We start from the raw sequence: 12,500 nt of genomic DNA, 5'->3' as shown, positions 1-12,500 counted from the left end.
GTATGACAAGAACTTCAAGTCTCAGATGATGGAAAGACCTCCCATGCTCATGGATTGGCAGGATTAATATTGTAAAAATGGCCATTTTGCCAAAAGCAATCAACAGATTCAATGGAATCCCATCAAAATTCAAATGGAATGAATTAGAAAATATCATCCTGAGTGAGGTTACTCAATCACAGAAAAACACACTTGGTGTGCACTCACTGATAAGTGGATATTAGCCAAAAAGCTCAAATTACCCAAGATGCAATCTACAGACCACAGGAAGCCCAAGAAGAAGGATGACAAAAATGCAGATGTTCCCACTCCTTCTTTAAAAAGGGGAAAATATTCATAGGAGGGGATATGGAAGCAAAGTTTAGAGCAGTAACTCAAAGAATGGCCATTCAGAGCTTGACACACATGTGGCCCATATATATATATATATATATATATATATATATATATATATATATATATATATATATATATATATATATATATACAGTCACCAAAACGGGATAAAATTGATGAAGTTAAAAAATGCATGCTGAAAGGGACTGGATATAGATCTCTTCTGAGATACACATCCAGAGCATGTCCAATAGAGAGGTCAGTGCTAGCAGTAAACCACCGAACTGAGAACAGGACCCCTTTAGGGGAAATAGAGGAAGGATTGAAAGAGCTGAAGGAGCTTGCAACCCCATAAAAACAGCAACGCCAACCAACCAGAGCTTCCAGGGACTAAACCACAAAGATTTACTATACTGAAAAACTATACATGGACTGACCCAGGGCTCCAACTGCATATGTAGCAGAGAATAGCCTTGTTGGGGCACCAGTGGAAGGGAGAGCCCTTGGTCTTGCCAAGGTTGAATCCCCAGTGCAGGGGAATATGAGGAAGAGCAATAAGGGGGATGTATAGGTGGAATACCCATATGGGGGAGGGGAGGGGAGGCAATAGGGGCTTATGAACAGAAAACCAGGAAGTGGAATAACCTTTGAAATGTAAGTAAAGAAATATATAATAAAAAAAATTAAAAAAGAAAAGCAAACAAAAAAGAAATGTATCTAATAAAAATTTTAAAAATCTCAAAGAATAAAACCACATTATCATTTCATTAGATGCAGAGAAAGCATTTGACAAAATTCAACACCCCTTCATGATAAAAGTCTTGAAAGATGAGGAATTCACGGCCCATACTTAAACATAGTAAAAGCAATAGACAGCAAACCACTAACCAACATCAAACTAAATGGAGAGAAATATGAAGCAATCCCACTAAAATCAGGGATAGACAAGGCTGCCCACTTTCTGCCCACCTATTCACTATGGTATTTAAAGTCCTCTCCAGAGCAATTAGACAACAAAAGATTAAAGGGATACAAATAGGAAAAGAAGAGGTCAAAATATCACTATTTGCAGATGATCTGGAATACTCAAATGATCCCAAAATTCCACCAGAGAACTCATAAACCTGATAAACAACTTCAACAAAGTAGCTGGATATAAAATTAACTCAAACAAATCAGTAGCCTTCTTCTACTCAAAGGATAAACAGGCTGAAAAAGAAATTAGGGAAATGACACCCTTCACAATAGCCACAAATAATATAAAATACCTCGGTGTGACTCTAGCCAAGCAAGTGAAAGATCTATATGACAAGAACTTAAAAGTCTCTGAAGAAAGAAATCAAAGAAGATCTTAGAAGATGGAAAGACCCCCCGCCATGCTCATGGATTGGCAGGATTAATGTAGTAAAAATAGTCATCTTGCCATATGCAGTCTACATGTGCAGTACAATCCCCATCAAAATTCCAACTCAATTCTTCATAGAATAAGAAAGAGAAATTCTTAAATTCATTTGGAAAAGCAAAAACACACACAATGAATACTACTCAGCTATTAAATCAATGATTACATAAAATTCTTAGGCAAATGGATGGAACTAGAAAATATCATCCTGAGTGAGGTAACCCAGTCACAAAGGAAGACACATGGTATGCACTCCCTGATAAGTGGTTTATCACAAATGTTTGGAATACCGAAACAATTCCTGTTCAAAACCAGTGTGCTAAGAGCTTCTCCATCAACATCTTCAGCAATTATGACCAAGGGCTTCCGATGAGCATTGGCAATTTCAAGAGCAGGTACAATGGTCTGAACACTAGAAATGTTCTTTTCACTCAACAAAACATAGGCATCTTGGAATTCACATTTATGACATTTTGATATGTTAATAAAATATGGGGAAATATATCCTCTATCAAACTTCATGCCTTCAATAATTTCTAGCTCATCATTCAGGGTTTTTCCGTCCTTCACTGTGATGGCGCCCTTTCTTCCAACCTTCTTCATTGCATCAGATATGATGTTCCCAATGTCTTTGTCTCCGTTTGCAGAAATTGTAGCAACCTGAGCAATTTCCTCAGGGGTTGGCACAGGTTTGGATTGTTTCTTAAGTTCAGCAATTACAGCATCATCAGCCAACATCACACCTCTCCAGATTTCCACTGGATTAACCCCTTTGCTGATCTTCTCAAAGCCCTCCTCGGCAATAGACCAGGCCAGAACAGTGGCAGTGGTGGTGCCGTCTCCAGCCTCCTTGTTTGTGTTATTGGCAACATCCTGAACAAGTTTAGCTCCGATATTTTTTTATTTATCCTTTAAATCAATTGACTTTGCAACAGTGACCCCATCTTTTGTTACTTTGGGACTTCCCCAACTCTGTTCAATAATCTTCCCTTTGGCCCCATTGGAACAGCTACAGCATCAGCTAAAAGGTCTACACCTTGAAGCATTAAGGCTCAAGCACCCGCACCAAATTTTACATCTTTGGCATAGACCCAAGTGAGATGAGGAGCCAGTGCCTGAGACATTGGTCTCATCTTGAGAAGGACTGTGGGTAGTCGAAGCATTACTGCAGGGTGGTGGTGGGAGAACACCAGACAAGGCAGGCCGTCTGCGGCAAGTGAGGGACCCAGCACCCTTCTTCCTATATTCTTGAAGATGCATCTATGAACCATATGTAAGACATTTTGAAAATGAACAATACAGACTTTTTCAAAGATCATATAGGAGCCTATTACTGAACAAGTTACCTAAAAGTATACATATATAAAATAAACTTAAATAGAATCATTATATAATAAGGGAGCCATGCACAAATTCCGGTACTAGAAATTGAGTTACATCTTGCTGAGCTCTTGGCTAGAGAAGAGAACACCTCCAAATATCAAGGCTATCAACTGCTTCTGCAACTAGTTAGTAAGGCTCAATTGCTGAAACCATTGTTTATGTCATAGAACACAAAGAAGTTAAGCTTGTGCCCAGCAAGAACTTCACACGGACTCACTGGTGTTCATGATGTAAAAGGTTCTCTACCTGCTACCAGAAGAGAAAGATAATCATTAACATCACAGAGCTACAAACCCTATGACCTACAACAGAGACCAACCTGCAAGACATACTGATACAAAAGTGGCACACAAATGACATAGAAGTAACCACTCTGTTTTTTAAGTTGGAATTAAACCTTATTCCATGAGAGGGAAAGAGTAACTGACACTTCCAAAGTGACAAGAACTTAGACTCAATAGACTATGGACCATAGGGTTAAGCCTACAGCTATTATTCTACTAAAGGAATATAATAATTAAATGACTCCAATGATGGGTTACTATTCCCATAAATCATAACATTATTTAGCTCTCATCAGAGAAGTATCGTTTTCCAGCAGATATGAATTAACAGAGAAACCAGCAACTAGACTATCGCAGAGTGAGTGACATTGGAGCAATCTGCCCTAAACGTTGTGTCTTTATCAAACGCCTCCCCTTAGTGCTCAGGGATGTATGTGAAAGAGGAGGCAGAAATACTTTAAGAGCTAGAGGTGATAGATGACTATGAGTAAACAGTATCTTCCAAACACAGCAGGACATATACACATATGAGCCTCTATAGACTGTAGGAGCATACCCAAGACCTGCATAGCTTCAAGCCAGATGGTGGCCCGGATTGAGAAAAGGAAGTGGATGCAATGCCCCCTTGCTAACCAAGAAACTCTTCGTAATTGATGACTACTTGTCAGTTATCTCCAATGGACTATCACTGGGTGTATCAATGATATAGAAGTAACCACTCTGTTTTTTAAGTTGGAATTAAACTCTATTCCATGAGAGGGAAAGAGTAACTGACACTTACTGTGCTCCATAGTAGTTGGCCAATACAAAACAAACTCTATGATTTTTTCCCGTATTTTTGGTTTTTGTTTGTTTGGATTTTCATTTAGGTGTGAGTTTTGGAGGTTGGTAGGGTTTGTTTAGGTAGAACAATTTTATTGTATAAGAATGTAAAATAGATTTAGCACATATTCATTTCCCTGTTCCAACAACTTCAAGATTCTACCATCTCCCAACCTACACTCTCCTCTCTCTCTCTCTCTCTCTCTCTCTCTCTCTCTCTCTCTCTCTCTCTCTCTATGTCTCAATCTCTCTCTCTCTGTCTCTCTGTCTCTCTCTCACACACACACACACAATCACACACACACACACACACACACAAACACAAACACAAACACAAATAGAAAACAACAAAAGCTCAAAAAGTCAAAACAGACAGAAGGAAAAGGAAAAGGAAAAAGAGGAGGACAGGGCAAATAAAGTGAAATGGGATGTAATTAACCTTATTTTCAGACTGAAGTTTTTCTTCTTGTGTCTATTGTAGAAATGGGTTAGTGGCAAGACATTAATTTTTTTCCAAAATTTTTACTTTCTTCTGCCAATTGTTATTGATAGCTTTGAGGATAAAACTGGCTTGGTATCTATAATCTCTTGGAGCTTATAGAAAACACATCTAGGGCCCCTGGCTTTCAGAGTCTCCACTAATGAGTCAAATGTTATTCTAATGGGTCTGGCTTTATATGTGACATTGTGTTTCCCCCTTGCCTCTTTATTATCCTTTCTATGTTCTGTACATTAGTTTTTGATTAAGAGTCATAAGAGATGTCATTTCTGGTCCTACCTACTTGCTACTGTTATAGACATCTATTTCCTTAGACCGGAGAAATTTTCTTCTAAGACTTTGTTAAAAATAATATCTGTGGGGTTGGGGATTTAGCTCAGTGGTAGAGCACTTGCCTAGCAATCGCAAGGCCCTGGGTTCGGTCCCCAGCTCCGAAAAATAGAAAAGAAAAAAAATAATATCTGTGCCTTAATCTGAGTTTCTCCTTCTTTCTCTAATCCTGTTATTTATAGGTTTGTTATTTTTATAGTATCCTATATTTTCTTGATGTTCATTTCCTAAATTCTTTAATTCCATGTCTTTTTATCTGTTGGTTAGGCTTACCTCTGAGGTTTTCGTTTGATATCCTGAATTTTTCATTTCCAAATTTGCTTCAATTAGGGTTTTCTTTAATGACTCTATTTCTTTGTTAAATTCTACTTTCATATCATAAATTGTTTTAATTATATCATTCAACGGGTTTGGTTTATATGGTCTTCATCAAGGCATTCATTCATATCCTCTTTCTGGTCTTTGATCATATTCATAATGCTATTTTGAAGTCCTTTCATTCTGCTATAGCTAAATTGCTTTTCTCAGGCATAATACAATAGGGGTTCTGATTTCTGGAGGAATCATGTTGTCTTGACTTCACATTTATGTTTTTGTGATATCATCTAACCATCTAGAGTTAATGGTATCTGAGATACTTTTTAGTATAGATATCTGGCACCATCTTTCTTTGGTGGCTGTTCTGGACTTTGGTTGCTGTTGTCCAATCTGGGTCCCAGCCAAGTATGGCAGTTGTGAGGTCCCTGAGTCTCAGCCAAGTGTGTTAGCTATAGGTCCTTAGTAAAGCCCCATTCCTGGATCTTAGCCAATATAGTTACTGTGGTTTCTGTGGTAAAGAAGTTCTGCAGGATTATATAAAAGTCACAAAAGAATGGAGAAGGGCTAAAGGGAAGGAGTGAAATGGTCTGCACTGAGAAACATATGAATGGAGGTTGGCTTAAAGGGCAAGAAAGGAAAGGGAGGTTCCCTACCTGATTCATAGACTAGTGTGGCAGCTTTCTGTCCCCATTCATGAAAAGGGTTGTTAGAAAGAAGAAGAGCTAAAAGGAAAGGCTGAAAGGTGTTACCGGGAGGAACAAAGGGGACCCTGGGTCCGCACCAAGAGGGGAGTCCAACATTTCTTATTGTTAAGGAGTAGTCATACTGACATCTACTGAGAATTTAAAAGATACTTTATGTATGAAGGTTGCCCAAAGTAATTTAATGTGTACTTTTGGGAGGTAAAACTATTTAATCACTCCTTATTTTCACTGTGTAAAATACAAGCTACCTGACTCAGGAATATTACACCCTATAGCGTGAAAAAGGCATGGTTACTTCCAAAGGCACATTTTTTTGTGACAAATGTAATTAAATTGAAACAGATCACTGGACTTGTTATTCTATTTTATAGTTCTACCTAGAGAAGATGTGAGGAGCAGCAATAACTATATCTTGTAAACAAACTGAGATATCATTAATCATTTTGACCCAGTTTTGATTATCTTTCCTTGATAGCCTCATAGACATAAATACCTGAAAAGAAGATAAAATATTTTGTTCATACATTTGATAAATCTTGTCTTGAAATCAACATTTTAATGTATTTTGAGAAAGTGCTGAAATGATGTCTACTAATAAACATATACATATAGACGAAGATTAAATGTTTGTATTTGTACCCTAGGGAATTTACATTGATTAATACCATACTGGCCAATGGAAGAAAAAGTAAACACAACCTCATCATTTATTTTGCTTTCTTATTTTTCTCAAAAATAAAAAGGTTAACAAGCTAATAAATGACTCTAGCTTCATGGTGCCAAAATACTAAATTAATCAACACCACTAATTTAGAAAGATGTTCTATTTACTAAGCAAGTCAAAAGCCTTATTTTTTTTTTGCTTGCTTCTCTATCATTAAAGATGACAAAACACTGACTATCTTTTAATTCATTTTTGTCACAGTTGGTTACATTATTCATGAAAATACATTAAGTCACTGCTCAATTGCACCAAAAGTTAGAAACAAAAGTTAAATTAAGTAAGTTGACTTAACATCATTTTTCAAGTATCAAAATGTTCTTGGGAAATAAATGAAGGAAAATGAGGAGTTAAACAAGGGATTAATGAGAGGAGAACCTGGGTCCTTTAGATTTTTCCTTTTTTATCTATATCCTAAAGCTGTAAGAATAAAAGTCTTTCTATGTGCTTTGGATATTGCAATATGTTTCTTAAAAAAAACAAAACTTCAGACCACTTTTGAATTCTTCATCAAGTATATCCTTTTATTTAGAAATAAATATAAATATTTCTTCAATCAGAATTAAAAATCCTGTGATGGTGACTGGGTAATAGTAATCTACTCACAGCTGCTTGGCAATGTTCTCATTAATCAATCACAAAAATTTTTTGAATTATTACTTGAATCTCTGCAGGAGGAATCCTGGGAAAACGGACTGAGATACTGAAATATTGAAGACTCTGAATTCTCAAAATTATTATAACTTTAATGAACTATCAGTGTGTGATCTGTATAAAATATTATACTTACTTTTAGAAAATAGGCCTTTGATCAAAAGTAGTAATTTAGAATATAATTTCATTTCTTTATGTAACTACTTTTGTTTCAACTGACCAAAGCTACAAATGTCTTTTGTAGATGGCAACATTTAATGATGAGTATGCTTGGTAACATTATAGAAACATGTATACAAGACAATATATTTTAAATTCATCCTCTCTCAGACACCTTCATTTCACTTTTTGTTTTTTAATGTTGAAAACTATTGATTGCTCTTAATCTATGAGAATAAGAGAGGAGCTCCTGTGTGCTTCACCATCCTTTTCAGTAACTGAACCTTTGAGTTTAGCCTGATTCAGACCATGCTAGCAAAGAGTCACAGTTTTATGCCTGCTATATCTGAATTGGTTCCACAAGGACAGTGTGGGGAAGTGCAAAGAAACGAGGCAGTTTTATACAATGAAACCAAGACTTTCTAGCATTTCATGAGATTTCAGTCATATAATAGACTCATTCAAATTTATAAAATGAGGAACAATCCCAAAAACTTTAGTATAATAGTAAAACCCTGAGAGAATCATAAGAAAATTGTAAAAAGTCTCAACAATCAGATTTTATACTAATCCCAGTTTTAATAAATTTACTACAAGTGCCCTAATTAGAGTTTGAAATAAATAAAAAGCCAAGAAAAGACAGCTGATCCCAACTAAATATATGGTAAACAGAAAAATAAAAACACTAGATAATCACCCAACTTCTCTCAAAAGGGACATGTAAGAGATAAAAACTCAATATCGAGGGGAAGAAGCACCCAGTACAAAATTTGTTCCTTTAGACGCTCAACAGATGAACATGTCCTTAAATCCTTGCTCTCGAGGAAGTGCCCATGACCTTGAACGGCTGCTGACAGGCCTGGACTGCCGTGGTGGCTGAAGAGCTCCTTCTTCAGTAATAGAAAGGCTTGACTCACTCCATCTGGCCACACCCTTCCTCATCGTCTAGAAGAGAGAAATCAAAACTTCACTTGTTTTCTCCTGTCCATTGGTCACTTCATCCGTATTGACTGGAAGTTATTTGTGCTAACTGTGTCTGGAGAGGACATAAAATTTCAATTCTTGGGTCTACGCTGTGATCCCTCCTTCTCCAGACAGCCTCCTTCCCCTCAACGCTCAGAGCTAAATAATTAATCCTATCTCCAGGCACACTCTTCGCCCCCATTTTCTATACTTACTTCCTCTTTCTTTTTTCTTTCTTCCACCATAATTTTGTGCTGGAAATCAAACCCAGATCTTTCTGCAAACCGGCTCCTGAAATAACACATAGAAACTTTTTGGAAAAGATTGTGAAAATCCTTCCTTACTTCTGACCTTTAAATAGAACTGCATTCTTTCCACGGGCTTTATCTCACACTGGCCGTGCTGCCTTTGCCAGTGTCACATTATAAATACAAAACAAAAAAGCCGTACCTACCCTATGGAAGAATTTCAGACCCTCTAAAACTTTCTCATTAAACAGTGATGCACCTAGCATGGTGTAGCCTCATAGTCTTCATTCGTTATCTGAGAATATAGCATAGTCTTTTCACAACCATGCTGAACGCATTAATTTAAAAAGCTATATTAGGGTATAAAAGAATGTTAGACAGCTTTGGGCATTTTATAACAGCACTAACCATAGTAGCAAAAGCCTATATGAGCAATAATTTCTACTTAGCTGCTTGGAGGAATAAAATTATGACAGAGTTTTTACTTTTAAATATTTTAGGGCCTAAACCAGGAAAAGTTGAGGGAGAAGAATCTAGCAAAAAAATTTAAATTGTTGCTTGTGTGAGCTGGCTAATAAAAATACACAAATTCATTACACTTTAAATTTTATTTAGATGATTGAGTAGAAAACAAAAATAATGAATTAAAGTAAACAGCAGTATGACGATCTTTATCTTTGAGGCTTAGAGGGCCTCATGTCTTTAATGCCCTTCTTCTTGACTTCCTTAGTAGATTCTTGAAAACGTTTCTGAATACTTTTCAGGCAAAATGCATTCTGATACTGCCTGCGGGTGCATTTCCATCCCTGAAGCCATAGAGATGACAGAGAGGAAAGATCAAAGTGGAGAGGCTCTTCAGATAGGAAAGAAAAGACAAACTTGAGCAATAAACTGCGCTAGAAGGTTCCAAAACGCATTACCACATCCTGCCATATGGCTACCTGAGGATAACTTCCATCCCACAGTCTTAACTAAGATGTCCACATGTGACTGTAGTCACAGGAAGTCATCATAAGCCTCAGCAAGTTCAGTACATAAATCGGAAGTGCTGCTCAGACCAAAACTTATGTTAAAACAACTTATGCATAGAGACCGGCAGAAACAATGTTTTCATCTTTTTTCAAGTGTTTCAAAATGAAAATGAGCTAAGAAAATATTGAAGATAAGAAGGTTAAATTTAAAAACATTGTAAAAAAAAGAAGAAGAAGATATATTTAGAAGAATTTAACAAATTCGAGTGAGAAACAATTCTTCCGTTTCTCACAAAATTCATTTCAAGTGAGAGACGGACCAAGTACTGAAAATTCTACTGTGAGCATAATCACTAAAAGAATTTGCATACATCACACTGTGAGAGTCAGAGAATCCTAGATGTCATTTAATCTCCAGCTTAACCCCTGAGTTGATCACCAGTTGCACTTCAGTGCAAGTCTATAATTTAAATAAATAACCACAGTGGTAATCTCGTTGTTGCAAATGCCCTGTTCATATGCATCTGTGAAGCTGGTAACTGGAAAAACACAGTGTCAGGAAAGTTAGTTGCTTCTTGCCAACTTGACACAAGCTAAAATCAACTGGGAAGAGAGAATCGAATCGCTATTGAGAAAATTCCCCATCAGAGTAGACTATAGGCAAGCTAGCTCGCGGTGTGGTGCATTTTCTCAGCTCTCTGTGAGCAATACTCCCGCGGTGGTCCTGAGGTGTATAAGAAAGCAGCTAAGCAAACCACTGAACTGAGGACGGGACCGCTGAAGGAATCAGAGAAAGGACTGAAAGAGCTTGAAGTGGTTTGAGACCCCGTATGAACAACAATGCCAACCAACCAGAGCTTCCAGGACTAGGAGTGACCCTGGGCTCCAACCTCATAGACCCTGGGCTCCAACCTCATAGGTAGCAATGAATAGCCTAGTAAGGGCACCAGTGGAAGGGGAAGCCCTTGGTCCTGCCAAGACTGAACCCCCAGTGAACGGGATTGTTGGGGGGAGGGCGGTAATGGGGGGAGGATGGGGAGGAGAACATCCATATAGAAGGGGAGGGGGAGGGGTTTAGGGGGATGTTGACCCGGAAACCTGGAAAGGGAATAACAATCGGAATATAAATAAGAAACACTCAAGTTAATAAAGAAAAAAAGAAAAAAAAGAAAGAAAGAAAGAGAGAGAGAGAGAGAGAGAGAGAAAGAAAGAAAGAAAGAAAGAAAGAAAGAAAGAAAGAAAGAAAGAAAGAAAGAAAGAAAGAAAGAAAGAAAGAAAGAAAGAAAGAAAGAAGCTAAGCCAAGGAAGCCAGTAAATTGTTCTTCCATGATCGCTGCCTTAGCTCTGCCTCTACGTTTCTGCCTTGAGTTTGACCCTTCCATAATGAGCTGTGATACGAATGGTAAACTGAAATAAGCCTCTTCCTTCCCAATTGCTTTTGGTCATGGTGTTCCAATAGAAACAAACTGTGGTAGTTAGCAAAGCGTCACCATATCGGAAGCCATTTTGCTCAGGCTTATAGACAGGATGTTTATACAGGAGTTTGATGGAGATATAGTTTAGTCACAGCGGAATGAGGCATCCGGTTAATTGTGCAAAAATTCTAGGGGAGTGGGATTTTCGGATGTACATGCCGCTGTTTTATGAAGGTCACCAAAGTTCCTGATTTTATAACTTGATAGTTACTCATTTAAAAATCCATTCTACTAAGATAATCCTAGAGCTAATTATTTAGCTACAAAACAAGGAGGGAAAGCAATGGGTTTCAAGGGCAGTAGTTTTAACTCATGAGTAGGTGACTCCTTTAGCAAAGAAAGGAAAAAAGAGGGAGGAGGAGGGGGAGGAGGGCAGAGGAGGAGGGGGCAGGGAGGAGGAAGGGGAGGAGGAGGGAGAGGAGGAGGAGGAAGCATTTGTTAGTTGTTCAGCTTCCGTGCTTAATTACTGGAAACTGTAAATAAACAAAGATGGTTTATCTAGTTTCTCTTTTATTCAACCTCAAGGCTTATAATTCACTCAGTTTAACTTCCTGATACATAAGAGACACATTACAATTTAAGGATATGTTGAAAGAAGGACTCTTTTCTTGTCAGAGAAAAAAACAAATGTTAATTTTTAAGAACTTTGAGCTGCAACATGTAATGAGTGACATTTATAAAAAAAAATTTCTGAACGCAAAAGTTACTCAAAAAAAAATGTATGTAACTGGTTATGTTGTCAGTACTCGCAGTAGACGCTGTTTAGACATCACCAAAGGAAAGCTGAGACTTAAGGTTTCATCAGGTTTCCTGGAGTGCTGGAGCTGATAAGTCGTGGTGGGAATTACTAGGTGGGAGAACTCTAGCAACAACACTGCAATGTCTATCTGGAGTCGATATGATTCTTAAAAACTACCACTCCAGAATTGCACACCCTTGCTTCCCTGAACTTGTTATAGAACCTAGCTTATCAATTCTTCATGTTTAGAGAGTGCATGTATCCTGACTCAACTCCGTCTGGTGAAGGGGAACCTGGCTGAGAAGTAGCCAGCTGTAAGACAGTGACAGTCTGGAAGCAATGCCTGAGAAGATGGTTAGATTTAAAGATCCCATTTCAACAGAACACAGCAGAAGAACTACACCAGGAACTGACTGAAGTGCCAGAGTTGAAAATAAATAACTGCTTTCATGGGAAACATGGTTCTCAAAGCAAGAGGCATCCAGTGGCTGT

The 12,500-nt window shown here is 37.7% G+C and overlaps 1 pseudogene; it reads right to left on the bottom strand.

Moving 5' to 3' along the window:
• On the bottom strand, positions 2,023–2,959 carry Hspd1-ps12 (heat shock protein family D (Hsp60) member 1, pseudogene 12; annotated as a pseudogene).

Source organism: Rattus norvegicus, chromosome 2, assembly GCF_021556685.1.
Source record: "Rattus norvegicus strain SHRSP/BbbUtx chromosome 2, alternate assembly SHRSP_T2T, whole genome shotgun sequence".
Classification (NCBI taxonomy): domain Eukaryota; kingdom Metazoa; phylum Chordata; class Mammalia; order Rodentia; family Muridae; genus Rattus; species Rattus norvegicus.
Note: the sequence above shows the minus strand (reverse complement) of the source record. Positions and strands in the feature narration are given on the sequence as shown.